The 22,203-nt window shown below is 42.1% G+C and overlaps 1 pseudogene; it reads right to left on the bottom strand.

Annotated features, from left to right (window-relative positions):
* Nucleotides 1–323: 323 nt before the first annotated feature.
* The window catches only part of LOC110295785 (vomeronasal type-2 receptor 26-like), a 247,717-nt pseudogene continuing 225,837 nt past the window's right edge, over nt 324–22,203 (bottom strand).

The raw sequence follows: 22,203 nt of genomic DNA, 5'->3' as shown, positions 1-22,203 counted from the left end.
ATGCAAATGTGCTATCTTTAGGGGCTCTAAGATTGTTAGGGGCTCTTAGAAACTGTCTTGAGAGATAACCTGACACTTGTGACTTTACACTTCCTTGTGACTCTTAACTGGTATTTTTGGTATTTTCCAACAACGCCCTCCCCACCTCCTTGAGTTGTGGTTTCTTCCTTTAAATACCCCCTTACTCAGCTACTTGGGGCGCCATGGTCCTCTACCCCTATGTGGTGTATGACCATGGGCCCAAGAGTGCTCTTGAATAAAAATCCTCTTGCAGTTGCAGCAAGACCGTTTCTTGTGTGATTTGGGGTGTCGCCTCTCCTGAGTCAGAACATGAGGGAGTCCTCACATTGTGGGTCTTTCAAGCTTCCTTCCACTCTGAGTGACAGCTCCTCATGGAGTACCTGGGCAATGACATACATGGCAGCATGGACTTTGTAGCTATAGGGGGAGGTATTCATATCCCAAACATGCAGAGTTCGTGTGCTCAGGCTGCCATTTGGCTCACATTGACTTGGTTCCCTGACTTTCTGCCAATACAAATATGGACATTCAAATAAGATCAACCACACATCCTGGATAAAGATATCATGAGGGTATTTTCTAGGTTGAACATCTCTGAGAAAATCCTTGAATCCCAGTACTTGATCCATGCGAACAGAAAATGATAATCCTCTAACAGAGATTATATGACTTTTATGTTGATGAAAAGGAAATGTGGTGAAATCCCAATCAGAAGTTGTGATCCAGACATTATGAAAAGTGGCATAGTGAATGATCATATCGACAAAGCTCAGAAGGGAATATGTGTCACCAAATGCAATGATAACACGTGTTAATGGGAATCTTTCCCTAAAATGCTTCTTGCTTATTGTCTCCAAAGCAGGAATTTCTGGAAACTTTTCTGCAAATGCAACACAAAGGCCATGGTTTTTCATCTCCTCTGTGATGTTCCTAAGGAAGAGTTCTCCCTTCATATCATCTGGAGCCACCAGGCCAGCCCAGACCCAAATGAAGTGTAGCAGCAGTTGAATAATTCCCTGATACAGAGCTGTGAGGTGCATAGTAAACTGGTAAGGAGACTGTAGATGGACCCATAAATCATATGCTGACAAAAAATAATTCCAAGAATCGAAGTTCAATTCCTATCAACTGTATCAGGCAGTTCATAACCTCAAGGCTCTATTCAAAAGAAGCATAGCTTATCTAAACAGAGAGTTACCACTAAAGACATTGCAATTATGTTTCTTTCCAAATGATTTGGTTTACATCTTTTATTAATGCACTCTAGGACAAATTAAACAGTTAAATAACTTTGCTAAGAAATACCAGTTTGTTACCTATGACTCATCACTTACATTTTAGTCCTTTCATAAAGTGTATCTTTTTCTTTTCACTTTTATAAAATGTATCATACAGGGACACAGATTGTCTATCCCCTTCTTGCAGTTGAGGCACTACCAGTCAAATAAGAGCATTTGCAAATCTGTTACTTCCCATACTAAAACTTTCCTCCTTCTGATGTGGAAGTGGAGAAACATTAACAATAAAGGCCTTTTATTTGAAGAGACAAATCCATAACCTATTACCAAATAAAGAAGAATCTAAGAAGCATTTAAAAACCCACTAGTGAAGTCTAAATTTCCCTAGAAGTTCCTTTGTTTTTGTGTTTCTGTCATGCTTAATATAAGCTTGCTTAAGATAGAAGGCTGACTGTCTACCTCAATAAATGTTGTAAAATTCCTATTTAATGGTAGCCTTTGATCAACCACATCACATTGCTGTCCTTCTTACCAGAATCTTTAATTGAGATGACTACATTGTCATTCCTATGCACTTTAGGGCATCTCCTCTCAGGTTGGGAGTGAACTAGATCATTAATTTGCCACATCAAATGACCAGTTATTAAAATTTACTTCACTTATTGGCATGAAACAGTTCATTTCTTTAAAATGTGCTCCTGAATGAGATCCAGGATTTTTTTTTCTTTGATCAAAGAAGGTATTTCAAGGTTTGGCCAACACTATTAGTCTGCCTTACTGAATCTTCTGTTTCTTTACACTGGTGGTATCAGAATATCCCAGTGTTCCATGGTTCTGATTGGGACTTGAATCCCCTTTCCACACAAATTCCATAAATAATCTCATAAAATCAGATGCCAACTAAAACATGACACAGTCTGCAGCTCATGTCCTGGCTGACTTCTCACCAGGCATATGAATTTGAATATTTAATAAACATTTCACTTATTGAATCCAAAATCATAGTGTTTGAATACGGACACACAATACATGTTAATTGACTGGGAGAGAGGGGTAGATAGGGAGACAGAGGAGAAATAACAGGAAAGAAGAAATCAGAAAATGAAGTAAACATGAATATATTGAGGAAGGAAACAGTAGCATAAAGAAATACTCAATTCTGCCGGGCGTGGTGGCAGAACTCGGGAGGCAGAGGCAGGCAGATTTCTGAGTTCGAGGCCAGCCTGGTCTACAAAGTGAGTGCCAGGACAGCCAGGGCTACACAGAGAAACCCTGTCTCGAAAAACCAAAAAAAAAAAAGAAAGAAAAAAAAAAAGAAATACTCAATTCTTAGTAAATTTAGTAAATGCACAAAGTAAGCAATTTAAATAGATGATGCAACTTGATGCAGTTTTTTATATTATTAAACATTGATAATGGGCTCATGAGGCCCATGAAACTAGTTTCTAATTATGTTTACTTAAAATATTCCAAAATCTGAGTGAACTACTGTTAAACCATAAATTTAAAAAATATGTTTTTGAAATGTGACAAAAATGTATCCAAACGCTAAGGCAAGAGGCTGTGGCAGAAAGACCTGTTGTTCTGCTGACAGGACACACCCAGGCTCCTTTCAGGTCTCCAATTCAGACATTGGAGTTGCTCTCAGGAAGACAGATGCTCCTCCAGGGAGGTGAGCTGACCAAACACAATTTAACTTCTATGTTTTTTTGTTTATTTTATTTTTTCCTAGATAACTGATCTATTTTTGAGAGTAGTGTATTGAATTATTCAGTTGTGTTGTATTAGGATTAATCTGTGGTTTTTTTTGATTGCTATCTAATGAAATTGGCTACACTTTTGCTTGGTGGAAATGTTCTAAACTTGTAATAGATTCATCATGGACTCTTCATTTAAGGAGTATGAAGAGACCCTCCTTATCAGTTCTGAGTAGTTTTGGTTTGAAGTCTATCTCGTCAGATACTAGATCAACCATTCCTGCTTGAGTCTTAATTCCATTTTCTTAGGAAATCATTCTCTAATCTTTTACTCTAAGATAGTATCTATCTTTGGTAGTAAGGCATGGTTTTTTTGGTTCCATGAAGGGATAAATTCCATTTTCAAGCCAATCTGCTAGTCTCTGTATATGTTTTTTTTTTAATTAGACAACTTAGACCATTAATATTGAGAGATATTAGTGGGGGATATGTCTGTGTTCCTGTCATTTGTTGATTTTGTATTGTTTTTTACACCTCTTTTTATTAACTTTCTTGATTATGTTTTCTCATTCCTGAGAGCCAGTTATGAGTGATAATCAGTCTTTTTAGACTTAAGCATTACTTCTAGAATCCTCTATAGGGATGCTTAGTTGTCATAAATTCCTCTGTATTTTTATCAGAGAATGTTATCATTTCTCTTTCAAATATAGGGCATAGTTTTCCTATGCATCATACTCAAGTTGGCATTTGTGGTCTTTCTGTATTTGGAATATATCCTTCCACACTCGTCTGCTTTAAGTGTTTCTAATTAATACATCCTCCATTGTATTTCTGATGGGCATGTCTTTGTAAGTGACATTATTTGTATCTGTCACAGCTTTTAATGCCCTGTATTTTCTATCTCCAGTACTTTAATTCTAGTATGTTATGTGAAGTTTCTTTTCTGATCCTGTTTATTTGTTTTCTGTAGGCCTCTTTTACCTAATTGTACACCCTTTTCTGAAGATATGGGGACTTTTCAAGTATTTTTTCTCCTCCTTTGTGTCTAAATTGCGAAGATTGGGTGTTTTATGGTTTTACAAAGCTCTCCCCTTTCTACATTAAAATAAATTTTAATTTATTTTTGGCCATTACTAAATGATAGAATTTCTCTACCTTGTCAAGTTTTTCACTTCCAGCCTCATTTCAACTTGACTTTTTTTTTTTCTTCAGAAATTGTATTTCTTTATGGAACTCTATTTTTGCATTATGAATTGACTTCCCTATTGTTTTAGCACTTTGTTTTAAATGTTTTGGACTAAATTGTGGTGCATAGGGCTATGCACACACAGGCTGGCCTCCAGTTGAGCAGAGATGCAGAACCCTGGGACCCGGTGGTCATAATTTACCTACATGGGATGGAAGGAGTTCTCTCATGCCTCCTGGAACTCTGGCTCCTGTCTAAGTTACCCTCCCCCTCAACCTCCACAAGTGAAGCATGGCTAGAAGGCAGGTAGGCAATGTCCCAAGCTTCTGACCTTCAGGCTAGACTCCTCCCCAGTAACCTAGCAGCAGAAAAGATAGCAGCTCACTTTAAAAGGGGCTGTTTGCCCCCTCCTTGCTCTCCCACTTCTCTCACTCCTTTGTTCTCTTGTACTTACTCTCCTCTCCTCTCCTCTCCTCTCCTCTCCTCTCCTCTCCTCTCCTCTCCTCTCCTCTCCTCTCCTCTCACTCTCTCCCTCTTACTCTCTCTTTCTCTCTAGCCTTCTCTCTCTCTCTCTCTCTCTCTCTCTCTCTCTCTCTCTCTCTCTCTCTCTCTCTCTCTCTCTCCCTTCTCTCTTCCCCCTGACTTTCTACAATAAAACTCTAAAACCATAGACACTCTCTGCTCATCAAGTTGGTGCTCACTCTAGCATGTGTGGGAACCTCTCTTCCCTCTTCCCTCTCTCCCATAACCCCAGTGTCTACAGGGTGTGTCCCCGGTGCCCCCAGGTCAGGGATGCCCCTTGTTCAGCCCCTGTCAAGAGGGTCAGAGACTTGGATGCCCACGTGGGGCTGAAGGGAAAGCATCTGGCAGCCCTCCCACGTCTGCCTGTCCAGAGTGTTGGTGGAACTCTGCCCAGATGTGGGTCTGTTTGGAACTAAAAAGAGAGCCCAGGGGAAGATGGGTAGAGGGAGAACCACACTCTGCCAGAGTTTTACCTATTCTCTGATTGATCAGGCATGGGAGGGGTGCCATACACTTTCCATTCATCCCTGGGTGGGCATCCAAGCCTCTGACCCACTCTATGGGGGGAGCCAAGGAGCAGCTATACCTGTGAACCCCGGAACTACTTTGCTAAAGCCACCAAGGTTATGGGAGAGAGGAATGAGGGAAGAGGTTCCCAACACCGACAAGAGTGAGCGCAGTGGATCGTGACGGGAGCAGAGACTATCTATTGTCTTAGAGCTTTATTGTAGAAAGGCAGTGAGAAAGAGAGAAGGTAGAAAAGAGAGATAGAGGGAGGGGGAAAAGGCCATAGAGAAAGAGTGAGTAAGAGGGAAAGAGAAGAGGAGAAGAGAAGACAAAGAGAGAGGAGAGAGAGGGTGAGAGTGAGGGGTAAGAAGTAAAAGAGTGAGAAGTTAGAGAGCAAGCAGGGGTTGAACAGCCCTTTTTATGGTCTTTACTGTTGCTAGGTAACTGGGGAGGAGTTTAGCCTGAAGGTCAGAATCTTGGAACATTGTCTATGTGACTTCAAGCCATGCTTCTCTTGTGGGGGCTGTGGGAAGCAGTAACTTAGGCAGGAAGCAGAGTTCCAAGAGCATAAGGGAATGCCTACCTTGTCATGTAGGTAAATTATCACCCTTAGACTTATGATTGACTGGAGACCATCCTGTCTGCATAGTCCAATTCCCCACATGGTTGCTCCCTTCTGCTCCTTCCTCTTGTTGTGTCCGGCCAGCAGATCACAGCCTGGGTTCTAGCCTGGAAAGGCATTTTGGAAACCTGGAAGAGAAGAGGGGCTAGGCGGCAAGAGAAGGGAATGAAGCTAAGACAAGATTCTGATCAAAGCTCAATCTTACTATTTCCAGACACTCAGTTATAAAGGAAGGGGGAGGGAACCCGATTTCCCACCAAGTAACTCAGGGTCCAGTAGCAGGACAAACACATGTGTGCCTCCTCCAAGCAACAAAGCGACAGGGTTCAGCAGTAGGCGTGGCAGGACGAATGAGCAGGTAGCTCCACCTTTGAGCAAGCAGGTTCAAGCAGGTGGGGGGAAACCACACCTCTGACCCCCTTTTTAGTTCCCCCACTAAATTAGTGCCCTATTTAGATTGTTTAGTATGATTTTTTAAACTATAGCATTATTTTCTTAACGGCCTTATTTATTTACATTCCTAATGCATGTTATCCCCTTTCTTTGTCCCTCCTCCAGGATTCCTTCACCCCATAACTCTTCCTCTTTGTCTCTGAGAGGGTGCTCTCACAGTCTTGACAATTCTTGTAAATGTTTTCCTGTAAGTTCTTCCAAACTTTTCTCATTGGAATCCATTACTCTAGGATGTTTTTCTTGTTGATCCTTCAAACCACCTGTCTATTTTTCAATCAGACATTTACAATGTTCAGAAAGTTCAGAGATTTCAGTTAAGTCTGAGCTCGCCTTTTCCTCCCTGGGAATGGTATTTAGGGATCCAAACTCTACCCCTAGTTTCTATCTGAAGTCAGCTGCTGTCCTGTGTCAGGTCTGCTCTCCTTATTGGTTCATTGTTTTTGGTATTTGTTGTGGACTTCCCTGTGCCTGGGTACCTTGTCCTGTTTTAACTCTAGTCTCCCCCATTGGTCCACAGTTTCTGCTCTGATTTTAGAAACTGCACAAATCTGTATGTCTATACCTAGGTCAACTTCTCGCTTCTCCCTAAGTCCTCAGTTTGTGCTGTGAGTCATAGAACTCCCCATCCCTGTACCAACTTCCCTGAATTAGCCTGGGTTTCCTGCATGGATTTGCAGTTGACTGTGAACTGTGAAGCTTCCCATACCTCTGAATACCTTACTTTAGTTATCTTATTATCTTCTGAGTTCATGGCTTCCTTCACAAATTTATAACTCACTATGTCTAGACGCCTTACTCTGAGGTCAGTTTTCATCTCTTTCCGAGGTCTGCAACCTCTGCAACCTCTACCATTCATTGTGGAATCCCCCAACCCTGACACCTGCTCCCTTTACCTTAGGCCAGTACCCTTTCATTACTTGGAAACATAACTTCTGCTTCATGCTCTGTCTGGTCCCTCAACTGGGTGATCTATCCTTTGTCAGCTGAAGTCTTCTGAGTTATGGAACACCCTCACTTGAGTCTTTGCTCTGTATGGGCTCTGGTCTCTTCCCTGGGTTTGTACCTTTTTCTCAAGCTAGGCACCCAAAGCCTAAGCACTATGAGTTCATTTCTCATTCCCTCATGATTCTTTAATATAGGCATAAATATAGGCATAGATATAAAATGTCCTCTTAGAACTGTGTTCATTGAAATGTACAGATTTTCATACATTGCATTTTCCTTTGTTTGTTTGTTTGTTTTTGGGGGTTTTGTTTTGTTTGTTTGTTTGTTTGTTTGTTTGAGACAGGGTTTCTCTGTATAGCCCTGGCTGTTCTGGAACTCACTTTGTAGACCATGCTGGCCTTGAACTCAGATATCTGCCTCCCTCTGCCTCCCAAGTGCTGGGATTAAAGGCGTGCACAACCACTGCCCGGCACATTCCATTTTCCTACTCATTTCCATCTAGTTATCTTTATTGCATTCTATTTCATGTTCTGAATTGTGTTCCTTATTTATTTCAGCTTTTTATTAGTAACATTATTAATTTCTTAGAATGAAAGGAAATAAAACTTGAGACCTGTGATTCATGTAATGTATGTCAAATAGCCCAAAGAGTTGTTTGTGAGCTTTGAAACCTGGGGCTGAGAACACGGCAGAACAGACCAGAACATGCCCAGGCAGGCCAGTTGCCTCCCTACCTCCCAACCCTCTGACCTAAGTTAAATGTTAACAGGCTACTGATGTTTAAATGAACCAATCATGTGAAACTGCGCCAATTCCTCCCCCATCCCCACTCCTTTTCTATAAAAACCCCTAGCTTCCAAGCCTCGTGGTCAAATCCACTGTCTCCTGTGTGAGATACGTTTCCACCCAGAGCTCTGCCATTAAAATACCTTGTGTTGTTACATCAAGGTGTAGTGTTCTGTTCTTGATTCTTGGATGCACGCCGAATCGGGAGTTGAGTGGGGGTTTCCCCACTAGGTTCATTCATTTGGAGGTCCCACCGAGATCTGTGTGACACCCAGGATCCCCGAAGGACCCCTTGGAGGTACATTTCTTTGTGTGAGTCTTGTATGTTGTCTGTTGTCTAAGTGTCTAAGTGTGGCACCGCTGAATTTGTGTCTTAGTTTTTCAGTTCTGTGATTGTGGGTTTGAGCCCCACCAGTGTTACCAGTTCTGGTATTCTGTATTCTCACTGCTGCCACTGTGGACCATAAGGACCCTAGTGGCTGTGGGAAGACGACGGTCTATTTCCCCACAGGCTGCACCCCTAGAAGACATTCCGAGGGAGACCCTGGAGGGAGGGCCCAGGGTACAGAACAGTCAGGAGGACCTGGCTGTTGCCTGGCAGAGTGAAGAAGAGTGAGTGCTCTTCCTGCCAGAGAAGGAGTGGACACGGAATCCCACTCTGTCAGAGGTAGCGTTTGGCTGGTTGTATAAGTCCAGACGTGGACGAGTGTGTTTAGATGTCTTAGTGTTTTCCGTCTCTGTCATTGTGTTGTGTTTATTCTTATTCTTCACTATGGGACAGACTGTGTCTACTCCTTTATCTTTGACTAAGGACCATTGGATGGACGTTAGGGCTAGAGGACGAAATTTCTCAGTAATAGTGAAGAAAAAGTCATGGATGACTTTCTGTTCCTCGGAATGGCCTGGTTTTGGAGTAGGTTGGCCACCAGAAGGAACTTTTTACTTACCCACCATAAGGGCTGTGAAGGCCATTGTTTTTCAGGAAGGGCCACGGTCGCATCCAGACCAGCAACCGTGCATCACTGTATGGGAGGACTTGGCATGCTACCCACCCCCGTGGGTTTGCCCATTCCTCCTGCCTCTCTGCCCTGGCACCAAGATCCTAGCCATCCGAGAAAATGGTGAGAAAGAGAAACTGAAACCACCACTCAGGGGAGATGATGAACTCAGCACACCAGTGACGACCCCCCCCAAGATCTATCCAGAGATTGAAGAACCCCCTGAGTGACCCGACACCCCTCTACCCCCCCCAACCTTCAGCTCCTTCAGGACCTCTGCCTCAGGCCCCAGCCAGAGAAGGGGGTCCCTCCACAGGAGCAAGGAGCTGGTGAGAAGTCACCCCTGAGGGGCCTGCGGATTCAACCATGGTGCTCCCCCTCAGGGCTATTGGGGCTCCCCCTGCCAATCCAAATAGTCTACAGCCCCTACAGTATTGGCCATTTTCCTCTTCTGACCTCTATACCTGGAAAGCTAATCACCCCCCTTTTTCAGAGAACCCTGCAGGACTCACTGGGTTGGTTGAATCATTAATGTATTCACACCAGCCAACCTGGGATGACTGCCAGCAGCTTCTCCAGACTCTATTCACAACCGAGGAGAGAGAGAGGATTCTCCTTGAGGCTTGGAAAAACGTTCCAGACGAGGCTGAGCGCCCTGTCCAAACTCCAGCTGAGATAGATGAAGGATTCCGGCTAACCCGGCCCCGATGGGATTATAATATGGCACCAGGTAGGGAATGACTGTCCAATTACCATCGGTGGCGGGTCTCAGAGGTGCTGCTCAGTGGCCCATGAATCTGGCCAAGGTAAGAGAGGTTATGCAGGGAGCGACTGAGCCCCCCTCAGTCTTCCTCGAAAGGCTCATGGAGGCTTACAGGAGATATACCCCATTTGACCCCACGTCTGAGGGTCAAAGGGCCTCAATGATTATGGCCTTCATTGGCCAGTTGGCTCCTGACATTAGGAAGAAGTTACAGAGAATTGAGGGCTTGCAGGATTACACCATAAGGGATGTAGTTAGAGAGGCAGAGAAAGTGTATCATAGGAGAGAAACAGAAGATGAAAAGTTAGAGAGAGAGAAAAGAGAGAAAAGAGAGGATAAAGATAGGAGAGACAGGAGGCAAGAAAAGGTTTTGACTAAGATCCTGGCTGCAGTAGGAGAAAGAGATAATGGAAGAAGAGGTAGACAGTCAGGGAACCTGGGAGGCAAAAGACAGCAGGGACCAAGGAGACCCAGAGAAGGTGGGCAGTGCCTGGAGAGGAACCAATGCGCATATTGCAAGGAAATGGGCCACTGGAAGAGCGACTGTCCAGGAAAAAAAAAAAAAAACTAGAGGTGAAGGTGCTTTCTCTTGGAGAAGATGAAGACTAGGGGGAATGGGGATCGGCCCCCCTCCCCAAGCCTAGGGTAACCTTAGAAGTGGAGGGGACCCCTGTGGACTTTCTAGTCAACACGGGAGCCGAATTTTCAGTACTCAAAACACCTCTAGGAAAATGAAGAAAAACGAAAAAAACCTTGGTGATCGGGGCCACGGGACAAAACTCGTATCCATGGACCATATTCCGAGTAGTAGACATCGGGCAAAATCGAGTAACTCATTCGTTTCTAGACATTCCAGAGTTTCCTATGCCTCTATTGGGGAGAGACTTACTAACCAAGTTAAAAACACAAATAACTTTCACTTCTCATCGACCGGATGTTTTCTGGGGAATAAAAGTGCCCCAGACTCTAGAGCTGTCTTTACAACTAGGGAAGGAATATGACTTTACCAAAATAAAGTAAAGCCCCCTGAGGGATTATAGGACTGGTTGAATTGATACCCTCAGGCATGGGCAGAGATGGGAGGAGTGGAGATGGCAAAACTGCCCCCGCCCTTCCCCCCCCCCACTCCGTGGTGATTGAACTTTACTCCAGAGCCACCCCTATAGGGGTCCAACAATATCCCATGAGCAGAGAAGCTCAAGAGTGTATACATCTCCAAATCAACAAGCTGCTCCAACAAGGGATTTTGGTCCCATGCAAATCCCCTTGAAACACTCCTCTACTTCCAGTAAAAAAAAAAAAAAAAAAAAAAAAAAAAAAAAAAACAGGGCCCAGTGACTACCGGTCCAGGACCTTAGAGAAGTCAACAAGAGAGTTCAGGACATACACCCCATGGTGCCAAATTCTTATAACCTCCTCAGCACCTTGCCACCTGGTCGGACATGGTACACAGTCCTGGATTTCAAAGACGTTTTTTTTCTGTTTGAGGTTACACCCCAACAGCCAGCCTTTGTTCGCTTTTGAATGGCGAGACTCTGAGAGTGGACAAGCCGGACAACTCACATGGACGAGGCTGCCCCAGGGATTCAAGAACTTGCCCACTTTGTTCAATGAAGCCCTACACCAATACCTTGCCCTTTTCTGAGCCAATAACCCACAGGTGACTCTTCTGCAGTATGTAGATGACCTCCTCCTAGCTGCAGAAACACTCGAGGACTGTGAAATTGGGACCCAAAACCTCCTGGGCGAGTTAGGTAAGCTGGGGTATCGGGCCTCTGCTAAAAAGGCTCAGTTATGCCAGACAGAAGTGACCTACCTAGGATATGTCCTGAGAGATGGACAACGGTGGCTCACAGAAGCCAGAAAACAAGCTGTTATGCAGATCTCAGCCCCAACCACTGCTCGCCAGGTAAGAGAGTTCCTGGGGACTGCCAGGTTTTGCAGACTCTGGATTCCCGGATTTGCCACACTGGCAGCTCCCTTGTATCCACTAACCAAAGAGAAAGGAGAATTTACCTGGACCAGAGAACATCAGCTAGCCTTTGAAACTCTCAAAAAGGCACTGCTGCAGGCTCCAGCATTGGCCCTGCCAGATTTAAACAAACCTTTTACCCTATACATTGATGAAAGAAAAGGAGTGGCAAGGGGAGTCCTTACCCAGGTTTTGGGACCATGGAAGCGCCCGGTAGCCTACTTATCAAAGAAACTGGACCCTATGGCCAGTGGATGACCCTCCTGCCTGTGAGCAATAGCAGCCACCACTGTGCTAGTAAGAGATGCTGACAAACTGACTATGGGCCAGAATGTTACCATAGTGGCCCCACACTCTCTTGAGAGCATCGTCAGGCAACCACCAGACCGCTGGATGACCAATGCCTGAATGATGCACTACCAGAGCCTATTGCTGACAGAGCAAGTAAGTTTTGCACCCCCAGTCATTCTCAACCTCGCTACCTTACTGTTAAATGTTAACCGGCTGCTCATGTTTAAATGGACCAATCATGTGAAACTGCGCCAATTCCTCCCCCAGCCCCACTCCTTTTCTATAAAAACCCCTAGCTTCCAAGCCTTGTGGTCGAATCCACTGTCTCCTGTGTGAAATACGTTTCCACCCGGAGCTCCGCCATTAAAATACCTCGTGTTGTTACATCAAGGTGTAGTGTTCTGTTCGTGATTCTTGGGTGCACACTGAATTGGGAGTTGAGTGGGGGTTTCTCCACTAGGTTCTTTCATGAACATATTTATCATTTTGTATAAGTCATTACTTGTGCTTTTGCAGTGGGATTTTTGCATCTGGATAGGAGCCTTTTGGGTCATCTTTCATCTTCCAGTAGCAATGTTTGTATTGTTCTGTAAAGAGAGTTATAGAGTTAAAGAATAAAGAAAGGGGCAAGTATTAGGAAAGATAATCAAACTATCTTTATTTGCAGATGTCTTTATCCTTTATCTAAAAGACCACATAAAACCTCTTAGACCTAAAAATCCCATTAACTGAAGGATCAGAATTTAAAAATCAGATACATAAACATCAATATCTTGATTATGTCACAATTACAAGTATATTTGAGAAAGAAATAAGTAAAACAACACTACTTATAAATCGTTTCAAAATAAATGTGCTAAATTTTTGGTTACGAAGCACTAGAATCAGTAAGAAATTGTGAATTTGGTGGGTTTTTGTTAAACTAATTGATTGATTAGTTCATTCTTCTATAACCCTACTACAGATTTTCCTGTCTTTCCCTCCCAGTTTGCTCACCTCCAGCCCCATCCAGTCCTCCAAATTTCTTCAAGAAAGAGCATGCCTCCTATGGATATTAACCAGCTTAGCATGCCAAGAGCAATAAGACTAGGTATCCCCTCTTCTCTTAAGGTTACACAAGGCAATTCAGTAGAAAGAAAGAGTCCCAGATGCAGGCAACAGAGTCAGAGATAGCTCCTGCTCATGCTGTTAGGAATCCCACAAGAAAAACTAGGTAGATAACTGTAACATATGTGCAGAGGGTCTTGGTCAGTCCTGTGCAGGCTCCCTGGTAGATGGTTCAGTCTCTGTGATCCTCATGTTAGTTGATTCTGTGAGTTTTATTGTGGCATCCTTTACCTTTTTGACAATGACAATCCTTTCTTCCCCTCTTCTGCAGGATTCACCAAGCTCTTCCTAATCTTTGGAAGTGGGTCTCTGCATCTGTTTTCATTAATTACAGGGTAAATTAAAGCCTCTTTAATGACAACTGGAATAGACACCAATCTATAAAAATAATAGAATATTATTAGAAATCATTTCATTGACTTTGTTTTTGTTTTCAGTTACTGTAGCTGGGGTTTGTTTGTTTGTTTTGACTTTTGAATTTCTTTCTATTGTGGGCCTCTGGGCTATACAGTCTCTAGATCCTGGCCCTCCAGGAAATGTCAGAAACGAGCTACCTCTCATATAATAGGGCTCAACCTGGACCAGTCATTGTTTGCCCTCTCTGCCACTCCCCATCCCCCCCCCCAAAAAAAAATTCTGTGCCAAATTTACCTCTAGCACATCTTGTTAGCAAGATAAATTTTAAGTTGATAGGTTTGTGGCTGGGTTTCTGTCACAATTCATGCACTGAAGTCTTGCCTGGTTATAAGAGATGTCCAGTTCAGGTTCTATATCACCCATTACCAGGAGTCTTAGTTGGGTCACTGTGATTGCTTCCTAGGATTTTCCATTTCCCTAGGTTTCTAGCTTGTCTCCAAGATACACTCAATTCCAGTTGTATCTCCCAGTTATTCTGTCCTTCTGTTCTTACCACACATGATTTCTCCTGTTCCCCTTAAAGAGTAAATGGTTAAATCCTTTAAATAAATTCAGAAAAATGCAAACAAACACATGAAGAAAATTAATCCAGCTGTTCAAGACCTGAAAATGAAAATAAAACCTATAAAGAAACACAAATTGGAGGAAACCTAGCAATAGATTTTTCATCTATATAAGTGAACAGGAACTACATTTGAAAATGTATCACCAACAGGATCCAAGTTATGGAAGAGAGAATCTGAGGCATAGAAGATAAGATAGAAGTTGATACATTGATCAAAGAAAATGTTAAATCTAAAATGTTCCTGACACTAAACTTCCAGGAAATCTGGGACAACACAAAAAGGCAAAACCTAAGAATACTAGGAATATAACAAGGAGAAGATTCACAGATCAAAGGCCCAGAAAATGTTTTCAACAAAATCATGAAGAAAATTCATATAACCTAAGGAAAGAGATACCTTAAAAGGTAGAAGCTTACAGAATACCAAATAGATTGGATCAGAAAAAGAAATCCTCTTGCAACATAATAATCAAAACACCAAATGTACAAAACTTAGAAAGAACATTAAAAGCCAGAAAAAAAATGTCTAAGTAACATATAAAGGCATACCTATTAGAATTACACCCAATTTTGCAACAGAGACTCTCAAACACAGAAGAAGCTGGATAGATGTCTTGCTGACTCTAGGAGAGTGTAGCTACCTGCAGCTACACGAACCAGGTTCCTAAAGGGAAGGCTGGAGCTGTATGGGAGGAAATGGTGGGTGAAATAACAAGACCAAGACAAGATACTGATCAAGGCCCCAGAGTTTACTAAGAGTCTGAGCTTATAAAGGTGGAAGGCCCATCCCTCACCATGCCAGGCTCTTGATGCTTTGTCACCAGGCTGTCAGCATTTGGTCACCAGGCTGTTGCTATTCAGGAATATCTCAGGAAGACAGGTTCAGCCTCTCAGCAGGTAGTGGAATCTTGGAGAAAAGGGGAGAGTTGGCAGAACAATAGAGACCTATCTAGGTCAGAAGAGTCTACCCTAGGTGATCTTGTTCACAGTGACAGAACAGGTCTGAGCCAGCCTGCTCAAGGCTGGGGGGGGGGGGGCGCTACAATTCCTCCCTAAATACATAATAAAAATTAGCTGGGCTGGGGCATAAAATTTACTTATACTGCATGGTCCTGCCTGAAAATTATGGTGGCTGGCAGTCGTGCCTGTCTTGGGAATTTGGTCTTCTATGAACTTATTCTTATCTGTCCTGGAGAACACGTACAGCTTGCTTGTGTTTATTTGAACAAACATGGCTATATGGTGTTATTATGAAAAAACCACTGCCTCTTGGCACATCCCTCTGTCTTAGATTGAATAATTCAGATACCCAGTGGCCCGTCTTTGGCTGCCAGCCCTCATAGCACACCCTTTTCCCAATCAGACCAAAGCCACAATATGTACTCAATTCATGTCTTCATATTGATGAATTTCTGCCATGCCACCTGCCCTTGCTGAAGGCGAGTCTGCATGCTTGCTGAAGACCAGGCTGCAGGGAGGTAACTGACCTCCTTGAAATACAAAGCCTAGAGTTGAAAAGCAACAGGATTAAGGCTGTCTGTGGGGAAGTACAAGTACTCTATTCAGTTGCAAATTAGCAACAATGATCTGTCTTCCTGGTGTGGGAGTGGTGGCTTTGGTAATCAGCAGAAAAGCTGTTACTTATCATGGAAATAGGCTATGCTCCAAGTTAACTCTGCTGGCTAATAAAGATTTTTAGCTATCTTCATAATAGGAATCTCTAATATTGGATTTATTACTACACCAGTCCATGATTGAGTCAGAATAATGATCACATTAAAGGAAAAAGAAGAGTCATTATAACTCCTCCTTTTGACTAATTTTTCTGAGTTAGTTTCCACAGTCTCTATGTTCTCTGTCCCAATAGGTTAAAATGCTTGAAGCAAGGCAGTTTAGCTTGTCTAATCTGGGACAAAGGCAAGCAAAGGTAGGTCAAGAAAATACAGCTTTCTTGTAACCATTGTCGGGGTACTCAGCAAATTCATAGATCAACATGTTACATGAATCATTCTGGCAGCTGGCATGCTCCCGCAGCATTGTGTGGAGAAAAAACAAGCATGCCCTCTTCCCCATATTAAATACCTATTCTGAATCAGGACATATGCCAATAGGTAGATTCTTTTCATCTCACCTAGGCATGAGTATGCCTCATTTTAAGATACTATAAGGCATTCTGCAAGTTCTTCTTTGACATCCACATTTTAGAATTTTAAAAATAAAAATGTGATTTAAATAATGTGCATGGGGATATAATTCCTCCCCTTCTTTGTTTTTTGAGAAGATGTAGGTTTTAAATTTTCACAATACCTTGTCCTTGAGAATTATAAAAAAAAATCTCAGTGACATGGGTAATATTAAGTTGTTTACAAACATCTCAAATACTTCACTGTAATAGCCAGTTCCAATACCTCTTTTAATCTGTTTTGGAACACAAAGCAAAAAAAAAAAAAAATTAACATAGGCAGACTAATTATACTTTTAGTTGCTTCTCTTGTTATAGCAGTTGCAACTACAAAGTCTGAAAAGGTATCAGTAGTCACATGTGCATATTATTTATTTATTTATTTATTTAAATCAGAAATATGAGTATCCATTTGCAATAATTGATTAAGTATAAGTCCTCAAGAATTTACACCATTATGTGGAACAGGTAGAAACTGAAGACACTGAGAACATGTCTTTACAATTTGACATTCACATTCTCTAAAAATACCAAAATATTATCTCAAGCCACTACTATTTTGATGATGTAAAGAATGAGATTATATGGCCAATTATTCTTGTGTAAGGCCTATAATCTGCCTGGGATATAAATCTAGTGTGGCATTGACCCGTCCAGCAGGTCCAGTTATTCGAGGGTCTTGAGGGGACCTCCTCCTAATAACCAAATGGGGGGGTAGAGAGAGACAAGGGCCTTGTACGAATAACGACATGGAAACCGTTCTGGGTTGCATCAAGGCCCATAATGTATTGAGAAAGGCCCAAAGCTTAAATGCACAAGCAAAAGGGGAAGTACAGATAATTATCAGCGGGAGGGGTAGGGCAATACAAGCAAAAGGAGAAGTACTTATAGGAGGGGGGCAATAGAAATTCTTTAGGCAGTTACACGGGGAAGCAGGAACTTGGTGGTATCAAGGTGTGGTCAGGACATCAGCCATGACTTAGGGCTGGAACATTCTGTGGTTGTTTCTCGGAATCGATGTGTCTGTGGCCTGCTTTTGACCCTCTTTTCTTCTCGGGGGGAGGGGGGGGAAGAGGCCCAATTCAGAGATCAAGAGTTGTCTTAATAGCTCCTAACATGGCATCACCTTAAGAGGTCTTGTCCAGGCAACCTAGGATGAGTTCTTAAATGTCCAAAGCTAGTCCTTTAAAGGAATAGCATTTTTTCTTATGTGTTGTATATGCATAAACAATGGCAAATTTGAGAATTTGTAGTATCTAAGAAACGAATAATTTTAATATATATATATTAAATTATATATATATATATATATATATATATATATATGTCAGGGCTTACAATTGCTCTCTCTCTCTCTGAGATAATATATATCTCAGAGAGAGACTATTATTATACAAATTAAAGGTTGATTATTCAACATTTTAAAACACTGGCTACAGTATACAATGTAATTATCTGTGCTTTAGCAGTAGGAAACTCAAAAGAATAAACATGTGATCCAATCACATATACTTTTCTCCCATAGGAGGGCTGTTTTTAAATACATAAATGTACAGAAAATCCAAAAGCATGATTAGAAGCAATCTATAACAACTTATCTTTTGGATAATGATTATCAATTTTACCTAAAGCTTTGCTATGCAATAGGCCAAATATCAATATTCTGCAATAACCAATTTAATTGCTGTTTGGAACAAGGAACAGATGCTTCATCAGGTTTTTAAGACACAATTTTTTGTTGTTATTTTTCTAAAATACCTTCATGATTTTATCTTACAATTCCTTATTAACACCACAGCATTACTATAATAGGATGTTAAAACTTTACTTGGAGATAAAGAAAGATGATTTGACATTAATGTTCTCTTTTGCCAAAGAGTTGCTGTGGGTACACTGAGTAACATTAACTAAAATAAGCAGCTCATATTTGATTACCATTGATTATACTTAATAACAATTATCTATAAAATCTTCCTCTATTTTCCGCAAAGCCTTTTGTTTCTCACCAGAAAATTTGCATCTCTCTTGATAACATCTAACAAAGGCTTAAGTTACCTTAAGACCTTAAGGTGAGGTCTTAGCCAATTAACATCTCCTGGAAGCTTTTGAAAATAATTTGAAGTAAGCAAATAATTTTTTTTCTTAAATTTTCTGTACCACAATACCAAGGGCCTTGACTCCCATTGATGAAAAGCAAAGAATAACTATGGTATAATCTACAGGCCCAAAGAAATAAGCTAAGGATAAGATGTTGTGGCGAATTGCATTGCTGGTATCTAGTCGAGCTGAGGTCAGAACCCCAATGGTCATAATTCACCTACCTGACAAGGTAGGTGTTCCCTCAGCTCCTGGAACTCCAGCCCCTGCCTAAGGTACCACATCCCATAGCCCCCACAGGAGAAGCACGTTGGCCCAAGCTTCTGATCTTCAGGCTAAACTTCCTCCCCAGTTACCTAACAACAGTGAAGACCATAAAAAGGGGTGCTCAGCCCCACCTCACACTCTTACTCCTTTGTTCCTTTACCTCTCACTTCTTTCTCCTCTTCCCTTTCTCTTTATCTTCCTCTTTCTTCTCCTCTATCCCTCTTTCTCTCTCTTTCTCTCTAGCCTTTCCTCTTCCCCTCTCTCTCTTTCTACCTTCTCTCTTTCCCCCTGCATTTTTATAATAAAGCTCTTAAACCATAGTCTCTGCTACTTCTAGGTCTACTGCTCCACTCTTACCAGTGTTGGGAACTTCTTCTCCTATTCCCACTCTCCTTCAACCCTGGGGCGCTAGCAAGGTAGCTCTGGGGTCCCTGGCCGGGGGCTGCCCCTTTCCAGCCCTCCACACGGATCAGGCATGCTCACCTGGGCCGTGTGGAAAAGCATCTGGCAGCTCTGCCTGCGTCTGCCTGCCCAGAGCACAGGCTCTGATCAGACATTAGGCCCCCTTTCCTCCCCACTTTTCCCCAGGGCCCCCTGTCTCCCTTTTTATTTTGTTACCAACAAGATGTAATTTTTGTCAAGTTCTAAGCAAGAAATATATTCTTACCTTCAAGTTGTTACCTTCTTAAGGGCTTTGAAGTGTATTTTCATTACAAATGGATTTAATATGATTTGAAAAACACAAATAACATATATCTTTATACATATGAGTTTTTATTACAAATATGTATTTGTTTTTCACATAAAAATATGATAACAGCTAGGCTTGGTGATGCGCACCTCTACTGATCACAAGATTGAAACAGGAAGGTCACAAATTCAAGAAAAACATGGGCAGCCTACTCCTTTCCTTTAAAGTAAGTAGAGTACTTGTCTAGCATGCACCATGTTCTAAATTAAGTCTCCTACAGTACCTGCACCAAAAATGAAAGAATGAATGAATGAATGAATGAATGAATGAGAAAGAGAATAAGAGAAAACGTTTTAGCACATTGGACTTCATGCACAATAGATTTTTTTATTAGATATTTTCTTTATTTACATCTCAAATGTTACCTCCTATCCTAGTTTCCCCTCTGAAAATCCCATATACCCTCCACCCTTCCCCTGCTCCCCAACCCACTCATTCCCATTCCTGGTCCTGGCATTCCCCTATAGAGCCTTCACAGGACCAAGGGCCTCTACTCCCACTGATGACCTACTAGGCCATCCTGTGCTACAAATATAGCTAGAGCCACAAGTTCTACCATGTGTTTTCTTTGATTGGTGGTATAGTTCCAAGGATCTCTGAGGGTACTGTTTAGTTCATACACAATAGACATTTTTTTTTTTTGAGGTTCAGCATTTTATTTTTTTTTATTTTTTTTTAATTAGGTATTTTCTTCATTTACATTTCAAATGCTATCCCCAAAGTCCCCCAGACCCCCCTCCCACTCCCCTACCCACCCACTCCCACTTCTTGGTCCTGGCATTCCCCTGGTTCTTTTTTTTTTTTTTTAATATTTTTATTACATATTTTCCTCAATTACGTTTCCAATGCTATCCCAAAAGTCCCCCATAGCGCCCCCCCACTTCCCTATCCACCCATTCCCATTCTTTTGGCCCTGGCATTCCCCTATATTGGGGCATATAAAGTTTGCAAGTCCAATGGGCCTCTCTTTCCATTGATGGCTGACTAGGCCATCTTTCGATACATATGCAGCTAGAGACAATAGCTCCGGGGTTCTAGTTAGTACATCATGTTGTTCCAACAATAGGGTTGCAGATCCCTTTAGCTCCTTGGGTACTTCCTCTAGCTTCTCCATTGGGAGCCCTGTGATACATCCAATAGCTGACTGTGAACATCCACTCCTGTGTTTGCTAGGCCCCAGCATCGTCTCACAAGAGACAGCTATATTTGGGTCCTTTCAGCAAAATCTTGCTAGTGTATGCAATGGTGTCAGCTTTTAGAAGTTGATTATGGGATGGATCCCTGGATACGGCAGTCTCTAAATGGTCCATCCTTTCATCACCGCTACGAACTTTGTCTCTGTAACTCCTTCCCTGGGTGTTTTGTTCCCAATTCTGAGAAGGTGCACAGTGTCCACACTTTGGTCTTCATTCTTCTTGAGTTTCATGCGTTTAGCAAATTGTATCTTAAATCTTGGGTATCCTAAGTTTTGGGCTAATATCCACTTATCAGTGAATACATATTGTGTGAGTTCTTTTGTGATTGTGTTACTTCACTCAAGATGATGCCCTCCAGGTCCATCCATTTGGCTAGGAATTTCATAAATTCATTCTTTTTAATAGCTGAGTAGTACTCCATTGTGTAAATGTACCATAATTTCTGTATCCATTCCTCTGTTGAGGGACATCTGGGTTCTTTCCAGCTTCTGGCTATTATAAATAGGGCTGCTATGTACATAGTGGAACATGTGTCCTTTTTACCGGTTGGGACATCTTCTGGATATATGCCCAGGAGAGGTATTGCTGGATCCTCCGGTAGTACTATGTCCAATTTTCTGAGGAACCGCCAGACTGATTTCCAGAGTGGTTGTACAAGCTTGCAATCCCACCAACAATGGAGGAGTGTTCCTCTTTCTCCACATCCTCGCCAGCAACTGCTGTCACCTGAATTTTTGATCTTAGCCATTCTGACTGGTGTGAGGTGGAATCTCAGGGTTGTTTTGATTTGCATTTCCCTGATGATTAAGGATGTTGAACATTTTTTCAGGTGTTTCTCTGCCATTCGGTATTCCTCAGGCGAGAATTCTTTGTTCAGTTCTGAGCCCCATTTTTTAATGGGGTTATTTGACTTTCTGGAGTCCACCTTCTTGAGTTCTTTATATATGTTGGATATTAGTCCCTTATCTGATTTAGGATAGGTGAAGATCCTTTCCCAATCTGTTGGTGGTTTTTTTGTCTTATTGATGGTGTCTTTAGCCTTGCAGAAGCTTTGTAGTTTCATGAGGTCCCACTTGTCAATTCTCGATCTTACAGCACAAGCCATTACTGTTCTATTCAGGAATTTTTCCCCTGTGCCCATATCTTCAAGGCTTTTCCCCACTTTCTCCTCTATAAGTTTCAGTGTCTCTGGTTTTATGTGAAGTTCCTTGATCCACTTAGACTTGACCTTAGTACAAGGAGATAGGAATGGATCGATTCGCATTCTTCTACATGTTAACAACCAGTTGTGCCAGCACCATTGGTTGAAAATGCTGTCTTTCTTCCACTGGATGTTTTTAGCTCCCTTGTCGAAGATCAAGTGACCGTAGGTGTGTGGGTTCATTTCTGGGTCTTCAATTCTATTCCATTGGTCTATTTGTCTGTCACTATACCAGTACCATGCAGTTTTTATCACAATTGCTCTGTAGTAGAGCTTTAGGTCCGGCATGGTGATTCCACCAGAGGTTCTTTTATCCTTGAGAAGAGTTTTTGCTATCCTAGGTTTTTTGTTATTCCAGATGAATTTGCAGATTGCACTTTCTAATTCGTTGAAGAATTCATTTGGAATTTTGATGGGGA

The sequence above is a fragment of the Mus caroli genome, unplaced genomic scaffold (assembly GCF_978045245.1).
Source record: "Mus caroli unplaced genomic scaffold, Mus_caroli_1 scaffold_7, whole genome shotgun sequence".
NCBI classification, from domain to species: domain Eukaryota; kingdom Metazoa; phylum Chordata; class Mammalia; order Rodentia; family Muridae; genus Mus; species Mus caroli.
Note: the sequence above shows the minus strand (reverse complement) of the source record. Positions and strands in the feature narration are given on the sequence as shown.